Here is a 19,251-nt window from a genome sequence, read left to right as displayed (position 1 = left end):
AATTTCTCAGCAATATGTTGAACACTTGGAAAATTTGGCCCTTAGCTCTAGAAATCTTTGCACTATGAGAATTCTGCAATCTTATGGCTCAATAATGGAGAATTGGAAGTTTTATTACAGCATTAAGTTTGCACAAAACAACATTGATCAAAGTTAATGCTTCAATAGTCATATTTCATATCATGTTGTGAAGTTTAAAATTCCACTATTGATCATCAATAATCGGATGACTTAGTTTGAAATTAGAATCACTGCATTAACCCTTTTTGGAAATTGCCACATGTCAATAGGGCACTTCCCCACTTTAGTTAAACTTCGTTCACTTTTATGAAGTGGGTATGTATCGATCGTCGATCTTCTAAAGATCAATGATCATGAAAATCCTTCTATCTTTATAATTATGCTTCAAAGTTATGGGCCCACTAGTACAATCACTTTCCAACTCAATGAACATGTAGACCACTCCATCAATCATCATGTACCATGTCATCATGCTTTCCAACCTGGCATGACTAAACGACCGTTTGAATGACTGGCCTCACTTTTCCACATGGCAAGTAGGTGCTTCCTTGCTTTAGTTAAACTTCTATCATTTTTATGTTGCAAGGATGTGCCTTTCAGTGATCTCCCCAAGATCAACAGTGCATATATCTCATACCTTTTATGACCCAGTTAGCAAGAGCAAACAATGGATTGTGTTTCTTTTTCTAACGTGTCTGACATTTTCCAATTGTTTTCAATGCCTTTTTAAATTTGGGATGCATGACATCACTGATCACATGTGTTGCTAGGGTGCTTTCCCACATTAGTTAAACTTCACACATCTTTTCATTGTAGTAATACATTTATTTTAGATCTTTCAAATATCGACGATGTAATGTCATAACACAAAAAGGTAACCCCACTACTCAACTCGACCAATGAAATTGCTTAAAATCCTCAGCGTGCTTTGACAGCCACCTGACAATTCTAAAGTCATTCTAACATCTCCAAACTTTTGTGGCACATTTCAAGGGAACATCACAAAGTGCTCTGTGGCAAGTAGGTGCTTCCCCACTTTTACTAAAGGTCAAGAAAATTCATATTGTAGGCAAGCAATCACCATAGATCTTTCAAAGATCAACAGTTATCAAACACAAACCCTGCAATGGTTAAGATACTTTGGGAAAGTGTTAAGGAATTAACAAAGGTAGAACCACAGTTAAAGCAAGGTTTTATGGGAAAAGATGATTAAATTCTAGGAAAGTAAAATTAAAAGAAACACAGGAAAAGGTAAAGATAAAACCTTAGGGTAATAAGCTTCCCGTGTGATTTTTATAATACAATACATTTCGAAATTTTGAAAAAATAAGGCACATAACAATGGTTTCATGAAATTTTTTAATAATTTCATCTAGGGTTTTAACACATCTCACATTTTAAACATAGAACTAATGGCTTTTTCACTATAGAGTGTAACAAAATTATACAAGGTGAAAAACTAGGCCAACAAAACTATGAGACGGAAAGACAAAATCAAACTAGTCAATTGCAAAAGAGGGTTATTTTTTGATTGGCTATTGGTGTAACTATAGGTTCCTTTGTATTAGCTAGGGGCTGGTTTTTATAGTGGGATTGGCATTGGCAATACTTGTTAGCACTGAGATTATATTGAATTGGGTAGAAACCATGTTATAGGTGCCTTTGTATTAGCTGGGAGCTAGTTTTTATAGTGGGATTGGCTTTGGCAATACTTGTTAGTACTAAGATTATAATGAATTAGGTAGAAGCCATGGTATAGATGTTGGCATGATACCACCACCTAGATATGTATCTAGAGTTTGCTCTACGATTTGTGCAATCCTGTGCTTAATCACAATATACTTTGGAGGTCACATGGGAGTTGTTGTGACATCATCTAATTTCTTTCTAGAAATTTGTCTCTTCCTATAGAGAGGAAGTTCTTGATTTTCACAAGTTAGTAGTATAAATTATGGGCTATTTTACTGTGAATATATTTCATCCTTTTGGGTCAAACTCTAATGTAGTTTGGCAATTCTCACATTATGGCATGTGTTGTTTGGTGGTCAGGGACAATGGACTATGGGTATTGTTAAAACTTTGATGACTTTTAGGAGTATCATTGTAGTAGATACATAAGCATTCCTTAGAGTAAACTCTTTTGGTTGAGCTCCACTTAATAGTGTGAGCCCAAAGAAGGCTTGGGAAGGTGCATTTCCAGGATTTAATACCTCTCATGTAGTCACAATTGTACTTTCCAAATTTTTTGAGTTTGCTCCCATCATTCTTAAGTGTATTCATATTTGCATTGCTAAATTTATTGGGATCCATTTTTGGAGACCTTATTGAATTAATGATCAAGCGTGACGTAGGAGTGAAGGACCTTGTACACCTCATTCCTGAAGGCAGTGTTTCTTTACCTGAATAAATGTACCATATTTGACAATTTGATTGATTTGATTCATTAAGGTAAATTTAAAAACAAGTTATATCATGATTTATATTTTACTTAGTAAATGTAAACAAATTGTGCCCTAGTTTACTCATTTGTAAAAATTGGCTTGCCACTATATGGAGTTTGAAGTTATTCTACACTTGGTCAGATATGAATATGGAAGTTGTTAGATAAATGAAATTGTACCTATAATCAGGTTGTATTATGTTTTATGGATGCATTGAATTTATACTGAAATATTGTTGGTTGTTCCTTAGCCTGCCCATCGCAAATCTATATCGTTCCAAGCAACAACAAAATAAACTAGAGCATTTGATTTCTTGTGTAGATAGATTAAAAATAACACACTTCTAAATTGTTTTTGCATTGACCAGCAAAATACAATACATGCAAGAAATTATATACATCCACTTTCAATGCATGAGTAATTTATATCGAAGTATCTACTAGCCACACCATGCACTTTTCTGGTTAGATAAATGTAAAGGAAGATGTTTCTAATGAAATTGATATAATAATAAATCACAATAATTTAAAGAACATATGTTCAACAACATAAATAACTATGATTACTTGATAAAAATGTCTCTTCCTCTTCATGCAAGCAACATAATCATTCCTTTAAATCTCACTTCATTTTGTGCCTAGAATATTACTAATTTTATCTTTAGTAATATGTTCTTTGTAAGTTGCATTACAATTAAAAACCATAAATCAACATATACAAACGTGGACAAAGATTTTTCATGTCAAAAGAAAATACAATCTATGTTCTATAATTTGATCCATATTACTATATTTTAAACATATATTTTAGTTGTTTGCACAGATCCATATTACTATATTTTAAACATATATTTTAGTTGTTTGCACAGATCCATATTACTATATTTTAAACATATATTTTAGTTGTTTGCACAGATCCATTTTATGGCAGAGCTTAGAGCCATATCACATGGATTTCTCTCTATATTTGGATATTCTATTTTCTGATTAAAACATTTTTTCAACAATAGAATTCAATGTTATAATGTTATTATATTGGTAAGTTACATTCTCAATTGTCCACATTATTTCTAGCTATCTCAAATAAAATAAAAGGACTATGGTATCATGATAGAAAGGGTTGCATTTCGGTAGCTATATCATGAGCTCAATGGAGGGAATAATATTTATTCTCAACCTATTTTGACGATAGGTAGTAGCTATTAACCTTGGTATGTTTGACAAATTTTATATTAAAAGTTGTTTTTAAATCTTTTGTTTCTTATTCCTTTTCAATTTCTTGCTTGTTTTAATTTAAAATTAATAATGTTTTAATATTTCAATTATTTAATTTTTTCTTTCTTATTAATTTCCCCCATTTTGATATTTTATTTTCGTTTTCTTAAGATTATTAAATCAAATATTTCTATAATCTTTCGTATTCTTTTTCCTTATTCCAAAATACCAATATAAACATTAAAAATAACTTTTAGAATAAAATAATGAAATTGCAACACTTTTCTAATAATTTAATATTATTTTAATATTAGAATTGTTATTAGTTCAAATACCTATCTTCTTTTACATTCTCTTTCTTTATTTCTTATTTTGATTTATTTTTAAAATCTTAGTTTAGATATTATATTTCTTTGGTATTGTAATGACTGCCCCTACAAAACAAATGCCACATCAGCCATCTCCATAAATTGCAAAAAAATCAACGAGAGTCAAAGTCTTTTGAACATTGAGCAATCAACATTAGTTGATTAACTATCATTAACTTTAATTAAAATGATACATATACATATATGCTCAAATTAAAAGAAACTATAAATTCATTACCAGATTACCAATACCAAATACCAGATACCAGGTGGCCTAACCATGTCAACCAAGTTGAAAGAAGCTCCAGAACTTGTCTAAGAACACAGGGGTGAGAATATTGTTGGAGTGCTTTACCAACCTACCACAAAACTATTAAGCTTTCCTGGAATCTTTCTTGACATGAAAGATACCCAGCCTGACAACGAGATAGCCTAATCAAGTAAAACCAAGAGGAGTAATGGAATCATGCTACACAAATCAAGAACATTAATAAAACAATAAGATAACAAACAACACTTTCTTTGTTATCACTTTAGATTCACAGTCCCTTCTCCACCATTTATAAAACACAACAAGGTTTATCCATCATTGAGTTCCATATACTCAGCCACATACAAAGATAAAAGCATAAGTCCATTAATCATAGATCAATTAATTATAGCATCTTAGCTCATCTCTAGCAAGAAGTTTTAATCCAACTTCCTAAAGGGAATACAAGTATTACCATCAATTCTCTATTGACACATGTTATAAATACGTATATTTTAAGCCTATCACATAGCTAATGATGAAAACCTTTCTCCATCAATTAGTATTCATAGTTGATTATTCTATCTTAAATTCCTCTCATAAAACATAAATACACAAGATGTATATCAAGTAACAAGCATGACACCATTACTTTCCACTCATCATGTGATCATATTATTTTCCCCAAATTTATAGATTCTATACATAATGTAGGAAATAATGGAGAATGCAATAATGTCTTTTCTAAAATGTCATGTATGCATCATGAATGGCCACATCTATGAAACATGATACTTTAAAGGCCAACATCCTTTCATGAGTTACCAGTTCCTAAAAATTATTAATAAAGTCATAGTAAAATAAATCTTGAATATAACTAATCCCTAGACAACTTACATACTTAGTTAAGCAAAATCTTAACTAGTGGTGTGGTAGACAAGACCTACTTCGCATGGCCATTCAACTGCACATATGAATAACTCAATATGAAGACTAAAACAATGAACATATTCTCTGAGAAGGTAGGAACAAACCTATTTTGAAGGCTAGAATCTAATCTAAGGAGCATGGTCCTCTATCACTACTAAAAAACATGAACAAGCCTAAATATTGTTAAAGTCTTCCATTTGCTTCTACTGAATTAGTGCAAGGACTATCCATTTTGTAACTTTAAAGTATAATCAAGTCATTTACCATTTAAGATGATAATATCTTTAGATTACAGCATAGAATACCTCTCAAACATAGTCAAAGAACCATGCAAAAAAAATCTTGCTAAACTACCTTTTAATGATGGATAAAATTGATAGCCACATATTGTTAGTTGACCCAAGCCTCTAAATTATTGACACAGGTGACACCACAAGTTTGACCCAACATGTGAGGCATAGAAATTTCATTAAAATTAAGATTTCACATATATCATATATAAATCTAGTTACCAAGGCCCAAAACTTGTTTCTTTATGGAGTTTATTGGTAACCGTGGTTGCAACAATCAAGACAAGCCTAGTTAAAAGAAAAATTAGACAAAACAACACAACTCACTTGACTTCAACATGATAAAAATAGGAAGCAATTCATAGAAGAATACATCATGTAAATGGAACTTCATCTATATAAAGAAAAAAATTTTACCAGGGTGTCTAGAAATACATTCACATAGGAAACTTTATCTGCAAGAGAACATCTTTATCGGAGGGTAAACTTTTAAAAAAAAACACTCACAATAAAGAAAAATAGGTTTCCTTTACCCAGCTTAGCCAGATTAAATGCACAAGACATTAACAAGGAGGACCTCTTACCTACAAACTAATTTTCCATGCAACAAGATAGATCTAAGCTTGAAACTGCTTTATGACATAGAAGGAGGTTGGAACGAAAAGAGCCACAACCTTTTCACCATGAAAGGCACTTTCATTTATTAATCATACCTTGAGAAAGAATGACCATAGGTGGAGTCAATGAACAAAGAAAGGCTTACAATAACATAGAATAATCTACAAGCTATGAAACAAATGCATTCTTGAAACAAGAATCAATAACCTTAGCATGCATCCACTTTCAACTAATGAAATGGCCTAATACTATCAGCATCAAGAAGCAGTGAAAAGAAGTAGAAACCTGGAGTCCTGCATGAGAAGAATGAGAGATGGGATTCTTCTAATCAACCTTTCCATTACCATTTGACTAGTTACCATTATTTGTAGAAGCATGGACAGCAATGAAAGATTTTTCTATGAGAAGGCCTTTGGCACATTTTCTTGCAACCATTGTGTTTGTTGTTTTAAGCAATAAAAAGACTCTTTTTCTTAAGATATATATATATATATATATATATATATATATATATATATATATATATATATATATATATATATATATATATATATATATATATATATATATATATATATATATATATATGGCTTGTGAGCTCCTTTAGATTTTCTCTTATAGATCCTGTGATAAGCCTACCTTGCTTGAAATTGATATGCAGGAGGGTGGTTTGGAGTTGATGGATGGTTGCCCAAACAGAAACGGTCCTCCATTTTTACTCCAGAAAGAGAGAAACTAACGAGTGAAGGCTTCTCATACCACTGACAAAATAGCTATACTTATTAACAACTTTTACCCTTAACAAATAAAAATAGAATGATTTTATTTCAATTTAATAAAAGATAAAGAATTGTTAAATAATTCCAAGTGGCAATAAGAGCTGATTTATTCGGGTAAGGGGAGAGTGGGTTGTGATAGGTATAAAATAATATCAACTTAATAAATATGGAATTAATATATGAAATATTATTAATTCGTATATTAATTCATCCTTTCAAATTCATACCATTTTATATATTTTTCTTTGTACATTTATCTTCCTTCTTTTTAAACGTTTCATGTATGTATGTATATGTATTTTCTTTTTTATTTTAGTTCTTATTTGGCTTCAAGTTAAGTAGTTTCTTTAGTTTCTATAAAGGGCATTAGCTCAATGGAAGAGCACCTACTTTATAAGTAGGAGGATGGTGGTTCAATTCTATCACCCTATTATGACTAAATTATTGATTAAATAAATAATCAAATAAACTACCAAATCAACAATTGAATAAACTATCAAATCAATGACTAAATAAACCAACAAATATACTACCAAATATGATCAAATAATCTACCAATTAACAATAATCAATGACCAAATAAACAACAATAAACTACCAAATAATAATAATAATAAGTGACTAAATCAATGATTATAGTAATTTAGTCATAAATTTGGTTGCAAGATAAATGTCTAGCAATAAACTACCAATGGTCACATGACCAAAATTAGTCATATCTCTACAATTTCTAGTAGTTTATTTAATCATATAATGTTGTTTTTGTACTAGTGGTAAAAGGTGCTAGGATTTATATTTTTATATTGGTTGGCTTATTTGAGCCCTAATTTTGTAAGTAGAAAAATCTTATATAAAAGGGCTTAGGATTAGGGATTTTATTAAGTATGATGAGATTGTAGGTTCTTGTGGTGATATTGAGTTGTAAGGGATTGCAAATTGTAATCAGGTTGCAATAACTATATAATAAGAATATTGGACTCGTTGTTTGGTAGACGCATCCCAAAGATTGGGTGAACAACATGAAATCTTTGTGTCTTGTGTTTTCTTCTGTGTAATTTGTTATTTTCAGATATTGGTTATATTTGCATGTAATTTTTAATTATGTCTCATTAATCCTACAAGTGGTATTAGAGAAAGGTTATTTTTAGTTATCCTCTACAAGAAGGTCTCACAGTTGAATGAGAGTCTCACGATTGAGTGGGAGCAATGGAAGACAAGGGTAAGCTAAAGGTTGAGAAGTTTAATGGGAAGAACTTTCAATTATGGAAAATGCAAATGGAGGACTATCTTTATAACAAGGATTTATGGTAGTCATTGTAAGGAAAATCCAAGAAACTGACAACTATAATAGATGAGGACTGGGATATTTTGGATAGAAAAACACTTGGAAATATTCATTTATGCCTAGCATAATCATTGCCATTTAATATTACAAAATTGAAGATGAATGGAAAGTTGATGCAAACCCTAGATAGGTAGGAATAAGGTGTCTCAACCTTGGATAATTCCTATTCGTATTTTTTTTTTCTAAATGTTTTTTTTGCAAATAATGTAATTATGTGTGAGTGTACATGTCTAGTTAGCATGTTGATGTGTCTCTCTACTTGTATGTGTTGACATCTTGAATTTTACGTAAGGAAATCATGGCTGAAATGGCTATGATGAATTTCTACGATGTGTAAGAGCTATCTCTAGAAGATTTGATGATGGGTGAAGATGTGAAGACATGTGGCAATTGATCATTGAGTATTGTACACTTGAGTCTCCATCTAGCACACCCCCAGAAAAAAAAAATTAGGATTTCCTATTTTTTCAGAGAATGGTACAACTCTAATAGGGTTGTTCTTTGGAAGTTTCCCTTAAAATGGAAATTGCATGATATAAGCATTTTTTAGGGTTGTAGATATGAGAGAGTGAAAAGTGTATTGTTGGTTGCTACTGGATTTTTCTTCCGTGTCCTGAAAGAACTTGCATTGCAAGTGTGTTGTAACCTTTGTGTTGAAGATAATACATTGTGCAGGTTTTGGAGGGGTGGGGTTGTTTTAACAAAAGGTTTTTCCCCACCAGCATATATTTGTGTAAATATGTGTTTTCTTTCTCTATCTATTTTCTATATTCATGCTTGACTACAATATTATTGTTTACATAATACCGAATCTGAAATTGTAACAATTTAATAGGAATTTGCACAATACTTTCCTTAAGGGATTAGTGTAGGAAATTGTTTCTGCACTTGAGTTTCCTTATAGTATGAAAATCCCTATGCTTCAAACAAGGTATTTCTAATAAAGCATTTATTTAAGGGTCAGTGCAAGAAGTTGGGTCTCACTTTTGGCCAAAAAGTGGAAGTGTTTTTCCTGTTTTTGAAATTTTTTGTCAATTGATATCAAAATTTGAGGTATTTAGAAATTGAATATTTAAAAACTCTAGAAATAAAATTTTTAGTGTTCGGAATCTAGTTTTTGAATATGTAATTTATTTGTGCACCCATATGATAGATTATTTTTTTGGTATGGATCTTTAAAAACCACTTTTTCAAAATGCCTATTTCAGGACCATACCATGCTCATGTACGGACACCATAATTTGACACAAATAAATGAATTTTTGCAAATTCTTTTAAAGGGAGTTACCTAATACACCTAAGATTGATGAAAATATTTTTTCTTAATTTTTTATTGAATAATTTTTTTATTATTAATTATTAATTGGCTATAAAGGTAAATTTTAAAACCTCTCGTGTATGGACAACATAATTTAATGAAAATCTCACTTTTTTCAATTTTTTTTTTTAACATCAAAAGAATTGTATGTAGATTGATGACATATAAATTAATTTAAGAAAAATTATAAAATAAAAAAGTTATTAAAGTTTTAGTGAATGTCACTTTTTAACGTTTAGGAGATAGTTTTGATTAATAAATAATGGAAAAATAGAAAATAAACTAATAACACTATAAAATTTACATTTTTGAAATTAGAACAGCAAGACCTATAATTGGTTTTTGTCTCGTCAAAAAATTCAATAGGAATGACTATAAAAAAACTACGACAATACTAGAAATTGTCGATTAAATGCCTTAGAAAAAAAAAAGGAGCACAAAGGCATGGCTTGGTGGGACCGAGCCTATGCCATGCCTTTCCCCAAGGCAAAACCCCATGCAAAAGTCGGGAGCCATGCCAAATTCTCATTCATGTCTCACGAATCGGGCACCCAATTTGTAATTCACAAATCGAGTGCTCGATTTCTTTGAACCGTTATACCAACTTTTTTAAAATCGGGCACCCGATTGTTTTAAAAATTGAGTACCCGATTTTTAAAAAATCGGGTGCCCAATTTTTAAGAAATCGGGTACTCATTTTTTATGTACCCGTTGGGTCCCAAAAGCTGCCCCATTGACCCAATTTCAATGATTGAAATGATTGAACAACAATTTTGACCTGCAACACTGAATTTCGTCACGCTTATTCTATTTTCTTGTCCTCTTATACAATTTGTAGGCTACTGATTCAAATTCAAAACTGGTGTAAACATGGGATCAAAACAACAAAGACTCAGCAAATAAAGAGAATGAAGCACAACGTCAACGAGAGAGAAGATAGAGAATTAGAGACTTGAACAATGTTTCAAAGGAGAAAGACATTGAAGATACCACGATGGATGAAGAAGTCAAAGAAGAGAACCCAATACAAGAAAATTTAGGTGCACATTCTAATTATGCGTTCAATATAGATGTGTCTCCAAACCCTCAAATTTTCTCTTGTGATGAAATTGGTGATTTTTTAGAAGCATTTTATGATTTAAACGATTTAGATTTTCTTCATGAGAAGCAATTGTCAAACGATCATGCACAAAACACTCCAATTGAAATGCTTGCCCCAAAAGAAATGCCAAGAAAATTTGAAAATGATATTCAAATCCCAAATAATAGTGAAAATAGTAAAGTGTCTAAAAATTAAAATAGCATGAATGTAGACATAGAAACACCAACTACTGAACAAACATGTCAGGATGATAGTAAAGTGTCTGAACATAATTTTCATATTCCTAATGATGTGTTAAATAATCTTGAGGGATTGGTTTCATGGAGACAAATTAGGACACATGCTAATAGATTGTATAGGCATTTTTTTTATAATAAGAAATTTGGGTTTCAATGTTAGCTAATGTTGCAACTAATTAAAATGTCTAAAATGTGAAAAGTAATGAGAAGGTTTGGAATGTATGCAAAACCCAAGAATAAAAATGAGTCTTTAAAACAAGTTGTATCCACTGTTGCTAGTGCCTTTGATGTTATCGGAAAGAGAAGTCGGTCTAAAGATAAGAATGCAGCACGATGATCAATAACAACAGCTTTAGTTAATAAATCAACATCTGACAAAAGATTGATTAGCAACATAAGTGGATATCTTAATGTGAATCGTAAGACTTTAGAAAGAGCTGTAAAGAGAAGGGTTAACTTTGAACGTGATCCAACAAATATTTTATGGACTTCTAGTGGTAGACTCCCGAGATGTGATATAAAACTTACTAGTGAAATCAAAAGTTTGATTGAAATTTTTTGGCATGATAATACAAGAGTATCACCTAATTCAAGAGATGTTCTTAAATTGAGAATTGGGTGAAAAATACGTGATCCACATCCTAAACACCTTTTGGACATGACTCAAACTGAATTGTTTAAAAAATTTGTAGATGGTAAGGTATTAAATATTACCATTAGTCAAAGATCTTTTGAAAAGTGTAAACCATGGTATGTAAGGATTAACAAGGAAAGAATCACATGTTGTTGTAAAACTCATATTCAATTTTGTTACGATTATGATGTATTTCAATCTATACGTGGTACCATGCATAGTAAAGAAATGTTGCAAGAATGTGGTATAAAAATACCACCTCAAACTATAAAAGATTTCATATCAGGTTTGTTTTGTAAGCCACCTAATGATCAATACTTTCGTTTCAATGCATGTCTTTCTAGTACATGTGATATGTGCAGCAATCCTTCTTTGTTAGATGAATGTTTGCATTAAAATGCTTTGACTACTTTTGGACAACAATTAGTTGAGGTAAAAAGATTCAAAACTATTGAATATCCATTGAAGGATGGGAAGTTTGGAAGAAGGTGTGATCTAGTTACAGATAAAGTTAGTTGTCATGCATTTATGGATGAGTTTAAGAGTGTGATCATACCAAAATATGTTAAACACTCTCAATATTCTAGATGGCTTGATGGAAAATTTTGCATATGTAAGAATACATTTCCAATTGGTACTATACTTTCAATTGTTGACTTTGCAGAGAACTACACGCTTGCACCGCAAGAAGAGGTACAACCACAATATTATAATTCAGTGCAAGTAACAATTTATGTTCATATAGTTTATAGACATGCATCTGATAGTACGGAGGAGGATCGAAAAATATTGAGAGAGTATCATTTTTATTTAAGTGATAATAAACTCCATTCATCTGAGTTTGTCCAATATTGTTTCAAGGTCTTTTATGATAATTTAAAAGAGAGACAAATTCAAATGACACAACATTGGATATGGTTAGATAATTGTACAGGACAATTCAAGAATGCTAGAATGTTCTATTGGTTGAGTAGGACACATAAGCAAACTAGCATCCAACATGTGTGGAGTTTTTTTGAGGCTTGACATGGTAAAGGATAACATGATGCTGCTGGTGCATGTGTGAAGAGAGCCCTTAGTAAAGAGCAATTAAAATTTGAGGAAAGAGCTAAATTCAAAAATGCACATGAGATTGTCGAATGGTGTGACAAATATTTATACACGAGATCAAGTCAAAACTCTACAATCAAACGTTTCTTCTACCTAGTTGAAGAAAATAATATCCCTTCAAGATATGATTGTGATACAATTAGTGGTTCAGCTAAATGGCATTCATTTAGGAGTTCAGATTCTAACACTTGGACTATATGGATTAGGGAGCTTGCTTGTTTTTGTCAATTTTGTCTTGTAGGTGAATGGGAAGAATGTGAGAATACATAATGGGTTGAAGATTGGCAACAAAGATCATTAGCACCTACTGACACACATTTTGAAGATGATATAGTAAATGAAGGCAAAAATGTTACTTTTGCATCAGAAGACTATGATCGTATTTCAGACCTCATAGAACCTGGTACGCACAATTTAATTAGATTTTTTTGCGATCTCATGCTTCAATTTATATAATTTGCATATGTACATGAGTGATTAAAGTGTTTCTATACTTTATCTTATCTTGTAGGACATGTTTATGTTGTTATTGCACCTAGTGATAATGATGAACAGATTGAGTATTGGCTAGCTAGATGTGTGGAACCTAAGAAAAAAATGACATGTCATCAAGTAGACGGTGATGGTTTTGAGTATCCAATCGGGTCTGTTGTTGTAGCTGGCACCTGGCTACGTAGATACCTAACAAGAAGAAATGGTTTGCTAGCATTTGAAGACTACCAAACTGAAAAGAAGATTTTACACTATTCTCATTTGGTTGTGGCAACAAATACAAATTAGAAAGATACAAAGGGAGACCCACCAATAAGGTATTATGGACAATTTCAATGGATGAGCACGAGACAATCATAGATGCATTGCAAAAGAGAGAGGATGCAGATGGTACAATGGGATGACTACATTTAAATCAAACACATGTAAGTTTTTTCATTATTGTATTATTTTTATATATATGTACTTATATAATTTAATTACATGTATGTTTGTGTTTTCAATACCAATTTAGAGAACTTATATACCTCTTATTCAGGTCTCAATTACAATTTATGCAAATTTAAATGTTAAAGTGGATCGAACATCAACATCTTGTGCAATTTCACATAGTAAGTACATAAAAATTACACATATATATTTACATAGTTCAGATACCTTGAATATTAATTTATGTGTTTATTAACATGTGTGTTTTTGTTTTACATTTTTATTTTACAAGACCTCATTTGAAGAGATGCGTTCAACCAATTTTATGTTTCAAATGAGTTTAGTGAACTATAAATATATCACTGACATTGTCTTACATATATTGTGAAATATGTTGTACAAACTAATTCAAAAATGAGAGTTTACTTCTATTTGAAAGTTTATGTGCACTTGATAAATTATTATAAATTAATTGTCAATTTAAGTAATGACCTCCTATTTTGTTCTATTACTTTTACATTCAAGCATGTTTAAATTAATGTTTGTTTGAAGTTTCAAATTACTATTGATTGTAATATTAAAAACAAGTCACTTGCACATGATAATTTAAAGATCATTATTCATTGTATTGATTATATGTTAGATCATTACTCATTGTATTCATTGTATTGATTATATCTTTCATTACCAAACAACACATTAAGATCACTTATGATGTACATTGTTAGGTACGTTATCCATACATGTGTGTCTTAAGGGGACATGGGAGTCCTAATAAGTCATTATGTCTGTTATATGTTATGATAGCTATTCATATGTTTACTACCACATAATAGGTCTTATTAGGTGATAATGAGTCTTACATTACCAAACAACACATTAAGATCACTTATGACACATTGTTAGGTACATTATCAATACATTTTTTAATCAAGTAGGTCAATTTTATTTGTATGAATTATCTCAATGCATAAATTTGATGTGATATTTATCCAATAATGTTGTATAGATAGTTAAAATTATTGTTCATCTTGCATATATACTTACAAAATGTGTCATATGTTCATGAATAAAATATGTCAGAATAAAGAAAATGGTTTGAATATACTTAAAACATGGTGAAACATAGTAATATATGTACTACATACGCAAGCATGATAAGAAATCATAAAAAAATAGTACATGGTCTAACATACATCATAACATGATCTATGAAGTGAAAAAATACACGGTCTAACATACAGTTTTAACTATCCTAACACAAAGTGTACATACATCATAAATAATATATATATATATATACATCATAAAAACACAATCTATAGGTGCCAAAAAGACCTAATCTATCTGATCAAATGTCCTCTTTGCTCCATGCAAAGAGGACTCAGATGGATCATCATGTGTAATATGAGTCGTCTCGTCATGTCGGACACCCTGTGAGGTAGATGTATCACCCTGTGTAACAGGAGGCACGTCTCATCATGTACTTGCTTAATTGAAATGGGTCTCAAAATCTAGCTTGCAAATAAATTAAATATTCACTACATAATAAAATAAATTATATCACATGAGATGGGTGTCCCTTAGTAACGAGAGGAGGCACACTGTCAAAACTACCAAATGCAGCAGTGGTGAGGTCCTGTAATTTACAATACATACATTTTTTTAATTTGATTTTAGAGCATAATGAACTATACATTATGTACATAAATAACAATACTGACCTCAAATGATGATGTAGGTACCTCCATCTGGCTAAGTCCTATGCTCTCAGCAACACTCGTGGTGACATAGTCCTAAAATTATGGATACATAAATGTTTAGTCAAAATTAAATATACATGAATATAATTACAAAGTACATAATTTGTACACTACATTTTTTATACACTATAAATTAAACATGTATATATCATACCTGAGTGGTACCCAATGTCACAGATGTGTCTACAGGTATGCTAGCACGATAATCATAAGATGGAGTCAAAAATAGACTATACCGAGGCCTGTATGGATGAGTATGATATCCATGCTTCTGTTCGTAAAATCAAAACACATAAAATATATATACATGTGAGTCAAAATTGTTTAGATTATAAGTTAATAATAATGTACATACATAAAAATAATACAAATTATTTGTCTTCAGTCAAAAGTTCATACCACATGTATTTGAGGCTGTGCCTCAGTGGTAACTGGAGTAGGACTTGTACTAACATCAGTATGTGTAGATGCAGACAATCCCTACAAAATCAAATAAAAAGAACATATGAGCACATGTTATTAAATTTGAATTTGAATGTACATTTTTATAGTGTAATTCAAAGTGCATACCGTATAAGGGACGCCAACATCTGTAGGTCTCAAAAAAAGACTATACTGCCTCCTAGGAGGAACAGTGTCATCCATCCTCTGTTATTTGAAAAGTACAAATTAATATAGTTAATACAATTACACATATATGTAGAAAGTAAATAATTATGTGCACTTTATATTTATATTGAAATTAAAATTTTACCTGTTGCTCTTGACTCTCTCCAAGCTCTCCCTGCTACATGAGGTCAACAAATGATGACACATTTATCTCATCACTACCATCACCACGGGTAGCATATACATCATCATCAAAATCTGCACCCTCAGCATAATGGCCATCGTGTGCTACACCAGGATCGCTCTGGGGGCCTATGCATATGCCTCCATAGCTAGTACAAACATGTCCAAGTGGAGGAGCATGTACCGCCTACGTCCACTATTGTACTAATTGCCCGAAAGGGCACTCAAATGGGTAAAAGTAGATGAAATTGCATGATGATGGTGAGGAGAAGGCACAACAGGCGCAGGAAGAGGTACAAGGGGCTCAACTCGCCTACGCTTTCTTGTTCTGTCACTCAGCTTTGCCCCGGGCCTATCCTGAGGCATCCCTCTACCAACCCCCTGAAATGCTTTCATATCAAAATAGTTGGGTTTCAAACCCAACTCAAACTCAACCCATAAATTCCTAAGGAAGTACATGGGCACCTCATGATTAGTGTGTGGTGGATGATCAAATACCATCTACCACTGCTCCCAAAAATGTGCTGCTATGTGCGGATGTGTACACCACCTAATGGAAATGTGAGGCTTCTTCTCACTAATTGGTTCACCCATCTTAGGGTTTACAAAATAATGCTGAAAATTTCCTTTACCTATATGCAGGTTATAAACCTCTCTGTATGATAGGCCATCAAAGTAGAAGGCACGCATGCTTGCCCTCCATGATCTAAATGAATCGATGTCTAAATCAAAATGATGAATGGAGTCAACCACGCCTTGTATGCTATCTGCAAGACGTAGTAGATGAGGGGGGGTGCCTCTCACATCAGATAGCCTCTATATCACTCATGAGGTCATTGAGGTTATGCCTCATGGTCTTGCGGAGCTCATCCACGGTGGGTGGTGGAGGTGGAGGTGGAGATGGAGGTGGCAGAGGTGGGGGTATGGGAGGGGGAGGGGGTGGCGGTGGGTCCATCAAATATAATCTGCATATATATTTAAACAACATAAAACATAAAACACATCAAAAATACATCACAACATAATACATGTATGACAAAATTACTATTTAATAAAATTTAAATCTAAAATTTATCAACTAGATCTATATAAATGTGCATATCTTTATTAAAATCATATCAATTAAATAAATAAAGTTAAACACTTAAGTCAAATTAAACATTAAATACTAAATTTTTAAGTATGAACTCATTATGGATTATACATGTTCATGTCTCAAGATGAAACAAAGTTAAGATTATGACAAGGTTATGGTTCACAATTTTGTTATGTTAACAGTTTTCATGATGGCTAAGCTTAAGATTATTATAATGATTGTGATCCTTTAATGTTAGGGAACTTACCTAGGATTATGGTTTTAGTTAAAATTATATTTACCTGTATCGAATATTTATTATGGTCCTAAGATGAGAGTTAAGGTTACAATTATCTAATGAAAGCATAGAGATAGAATTATGATTTGATTAAAAAATATTTATGATTGTAGTTTGAATCCTAACTATTATCCGCTTTTTAACATAAGTAGTTTTCTATCAACAATGACATATCCAACATGAAAAAACATTAAATACCAAGGACAAAGGAAAAGACAATTATGCTATATAGAAAGGATAGAAAAAACTTCACAATTCTTCAAAGAATCTAAAATCTATCACATGACATTATTGTTGTAAAGTAGGTCATATGAAATTCTACAAAAAGCAGTTGGCTGATCAAAAATTATTCTTGGAAAGGTGTCAAAAATGCTCTTGTCATAGAGCATTCAAAGGAGTCAACCTTCTATGCAATCATATGACCATATTACAAACATAATAGAATAGGGAGAAGAACAAAGAGAAAAACCTTGTGTGACACAAGTACAAATCTCAACACTTAAAATAGGCATCCCCATTAACTAAGTCACCTAGGGATGAGGGGAATTTTGGGGCTTTTGGGAATGAGGGGACAATTCTACTATATAGAAAGGATACGAAAAACTTCATGATTCTTCAAAGAATCAAAATCTAAAACTTAACTCATGCATTATTGTTGTAAACCTAGTCATATGAAGTTCTACAAAAAGTAGTTGGCTAATAAAAAATATTCTCTAGAAAGGTGTCGAAAATACTCATGTCATAGAGCACATTTGTAGACATTGAGCACATGTCCATTCCACCATTTTGTAGACATTTTCATAATCAATTACTTGAGCATGCCTACACTCTATCCTAGAAATGTTTCTCAATCCAAAGTCTTCCAATAGGTTATCAAGTTCTCCAATATGCATAAATATCCAAAGTAACAAAACACTTTTGTGTAGGATTAATGATCTTGGGTAGGATATCTTCTAGTCTAGAGGCTAAGACCTTGGCAATAATTACTTTGCATGATACGCATTTAGGAGTGTCATGTCTCTAATTTTTAATGAGATTCTTATCTCCCCTTGGGGATCAATTGATTACTTGACCTAGGGATTTTATGAGCCCTCTGTTGATCACTTGATCAATTTTATGAGCCCTCCATTGATTACTTGACGTAGGGATTTCTTATTACTAATTTTTTGGATGGAGGAGTTGATTTATGATAGAAATGGGTTTATCACTTGGAATAATGCATCTTCATTCTAGGAATGATGGTTCTCATTTTATCCCTATCTTCTAAATCATTTTGAACTATCATCATCTTCTAACCAAAAAAATTGATAATAAAATTAGGAAAAAGATCTTACTATATATATCACTAGGGGGTGGGTATTTCTTTTTATAGAATAAGGCAATATTTTGTTATGTGGCCTTCCATTTTGCAAAGGTAATAAACATTTAGGCTACCCATCCAAGGGTCTAGTCTAGGCTCCTACTCGCATTGATGTGGACACCTCCACCTCTTGATGGTCAGCGAGGGTTACTTAATTAGATGCCTGATTCGTTCAAGTCTCTTCTAATTTTTTTATGATGTATCATTTTGAGACCTTGATATCAATGTTTAATTAGTTTTAGGATTAGGGTTCAATTTGGTTTGTACTGTTTGATTAGGTTTACATGCTTAGGTTTCAATTAGGACAAGAGTTAATAAATTGAATTAAGTTTTAAAGTGCTAAATTTGGTTTTAGATATAGAATTATAGTTAGAGCTTTTAGA

The 19,251-nt window shown here is 31.7% G+C and overlaps 1 pseudogene; it reads left to right on the top strand.

Moving 5' to 3' along the window:
- The first annotated feature begins 1,147 nt into the window (after positions 1–1,147).
- Positions 1,148–2,428, top strand: LOC149540387 (phosphatidate cytidylyltransferase 4, chloroplastic pseudogene; annotated as a pseudogene).
- The last annotated feature ends 16,823 nt before the right edge of the window (positions 2,429–19,251 follow it).

Source organism: Cupressus sempervirens, chromosome 9 (assembly GCF_028749045.1).
Source record: "Cupressus sempervirens isolate cs-2001-9-10 chromosome 9, ASM2874904v1, whole genome shotgun sequence".
NCBI lineage: Eukaryota > Viridiplantae > Streptophyta > Pinopsida > Cupressales > Cupressaceae > Cupressus > Cupressus sempervirens.
Note: the sequence above shows the minus strand (reverse complement) of the source record. Positions and strands in the feature narration are given on the sequence as shown.